The sequence below is a fragment of the Schistocerca piceifrons genome, chromosome 2 (assembly GCF_021461385.2).
Source record: "Schistocerca piceifrons isolate TAMUIC-IGC-003096 chromosome 2, iqSchPice1.1, whole genome shotgun sequence".
NCBI classification, from domain to species: Eukaryota; Metazoa; Arthropoda; class Insecta; order Orthoptera; family Acrididae; genus Schistocerca; species Schistocerca piceifrons.
In genome coordinates this window covers 398292891-398296046 of record NC_060139.1, presented here as the reverse complement: position 1 = coordinate 398296046, position 3156 = coordinate 398292891, and positions in this window count along the sequence as shown.

The window sequence follows — 3156 nt, the reverse complement described above, 5'->3', positions numbered from 1 at the left end:
TATTGTTCAGTGACTCCAAGATATTATTTGTGAATGAGAAAATGGCTGAATGTGTAGACACACTTTTCGGAAAGACAAATTGTCATTTGGTAATGACTTAATGAGAACTTTTGAAAATTTGGTCAAGAGAGAGATAGTTTCTGACACTTGTTTCGTCTTTAGGTTGGTTAAGGTGCCTGACTAAAGTATATTCCTTTCTCTCTGGAAGTACTCCTAGATTGCAAGTAAGTGTTGCATATACGAGTTCAGACCTTGTAAATTTCTTTATAGCATAATTTTTAATATCTTTCTGGAGATACTAATAACAACCATAGAAGTATTACACCCATATGGCTGAAAGTAAGGGGAAGATGTGTTTGAATGTAATTGTGGTGTCATTTAGTGGACCACTATAACCCATTTGAGATGTGCCAGTTGAAAACTTGTGTTAAAGGTTTTAGTGACTTTCTTGCTGTCAACTATTGTTAAATTGCTGCTTCTGTTCTATTCTGGATCGAGCTGCCAGAGATGGCATTCATGTGAGAATGAATGTGTGTGTATTTACTTTTCTGACAAGACTGTAGCCAAAAGCTAGTGTGTAAGTGGCTTTAAGTTGTACCTGTCTGTGTCCCAAACATGTCATCTTTACTGTATCAGTCTGTCTTTTCCTTATATTGTTGATATTCCAACCAGGAGTTTCTATTGTTTAATGTTTATAATAACGATTTAACATTGGCGGAGGGAAGAGCTCCTGTTTCTCTCAAGGGTGGACTCTGATAGAGTTCTATATTTGCACCAGTTCTTTTCAGTTTAAGTACTGCAGATATTCCTCAAGCTGACTGCAGAAAATTGACTTATGCAGCTGGCCTAGTCTTTCACAATAATGGTGAATGGACACTATGCAAAATCGCTCTCCACATAATCATATCAGACATGCAACTGTTGAGCAACTGACCACCCAGATGAACTAAGGGGCTACTGACAGTATCTCCTCAACAAATGTTCAGCATAAATTGCTGCATATGGACCTCTGTAGCAGCGGCCTGGTTCATACGCTCATGCTGACTGATGACAAAGGCTGGAATTTGCATGGCAACATTGCAACTGGACATCCACTGAGTGGCACACATGGCCTTTTCAGATGAGTCCATTTTATGTTCCAATCTGCAACAATCGTCAGAAGGGTACAGCCTAGAGGAGGGAGCATTATGGTCTGGGGAATGTTTTTGTGGCATTCCCTGGGTGATCTTGTCATTTTGGAAAGACAGTGGATCAACACAAGTATGCCATCTATCCTTGGCAACCATTTCCACCCCTACATACAGTTTGTTTTTCTTGGCACTAAGGCATCTACCAGCAGGACAATGCAACATGGTGCACAGCTCACAGTGTATGTGCGTGGTTCGAAGAGCAACAGGATAAGTTTACCACACTCCCCTGGCACCCAATTCCTCAGATTTAAACCCAGTTGAGAACCTGCAGAACTACCTCAATCGAGCTGTTCGCACCATAGATACTCAACCAAGAAACCTAATGCAGCTGGCCACAGCACTGGAATTGGCATGGCACCAGATACCTGCCAGTACCATCCAGAACCTCACTGACTTTCTTCCTGTACATCTCACAGTTGTCCTCACTGCAAAAGGTGGTTCCTCAGGCTTTTGACAGGTGGTCACATTAATGTGACTGGATAGTGTATGTGACACTATCTCTTCCTGTTCTGTTTACTAATACAATGGCATTTTGATTTTGGTAGCCAAGAGGCTGCAAGGTTTTCAGCAGATGGTCTCACTGTCATTGATTGTAACAACATTCTGCGCTCCACTAGAGACCAAGCTATTGTGGAACATGCTAGTGCTATGATCCACACTATCCTGGATGCTATCTTCATGTTCAAACAGATCCAGTTGACTGCACAGTGTCCAGTACCCAAATGGACAGCTTGCTCTAAGGCACTGCTTTGTCTTGCAGGTGTATCCACAACAGAAAGTGGGAACAGAGTGTATATCATTGACCTCCCACTCAGTAATGAAAGACCGATGGCTAAGGACAACAAACCGGAAACTGTTTTGAAGTGCTTGCTTTGCCGTGAATTCAAAAGACATAGGTCCTCTGTAAACAAGAGGCTCTCAACAGCTAGTTTCTAGGGTAAAACTATAACAGTACTCCATAATACACTAGGTGTTTTAAAATGCCCCTAATCTGGAAGGGGCAGGAGGGCTGTTTGATGAGGTTAAAAAGACCCTCTGGCTCACAAGTAAATGAAAGAGCAGACACAACCATTGCTTATTTTTTGATGTAGTTGCACTGTTAAAGTAATTGCTTGTAAGATAGTGGAGAAGGGATATGAAAGGACTGGTATCCATCATGCACAAAAGTGATCACCACATCCATTAGCCCACACCTCACTGAGGTCAAGTTTCCTCTGGAGGCTATAATTCCTTACCATAGGTGTGTCAGATAATTTAAACTGTGCTTAAACACAAGCACACATTGACATGCAGATGAATGGTTATGAATTATTTTGCCTTTCCTTCAAGGTGGAGTTATGGCAATGAATGTAGGGTTGTTGAAGGAGCTTCTTGGTTCCTTAGGGCAAACTTCAGTATTCATGTCATCTATGGTTGTATCATAATCTGACTTGTCACTCAGGACCACAGTAACAGGGGTGCGAGGGCTTTGAACTTGTGTTTTATATCACCAGTTTCTTCTGCAATGGAGATGACTGCAATTTCATTATTGGAGGTACACTGATTGTTCTTTGTCTGCCTGGTGGGATTAATTTGCAGTCAGTGGTGTTCATTTATCTGCTACCTCTGTTGAGCTCACTGACTTAGCAGTAACTACGCCATTGGAAGTGCAGTTGCAGGTTCATGTATTTGTGCTGTATTCAGTTGTTGAAATCAGTGTGAAGAAATTCTTACGAACAAAAACTGTGTCGATCTGAACAGTTCATACAGGATTAGGGATCTTTGTGTGTGTGTGTGTGTGTGTGTGTGTGTGTGTGTGTTTTTCCATTTTTTGTGTAATGATTGGAATAGTTCCCCGTGTAATTCTTCAGACTTTCCTGGCAATCTGTTGACATTTTGGGGGATTAAGTTTTCTGCTGGATATCACCATCTGCCACTTCGGACCCAAGAGAATGCCTAAAGGTGCTGATAGTGGGAGTAGACAGTA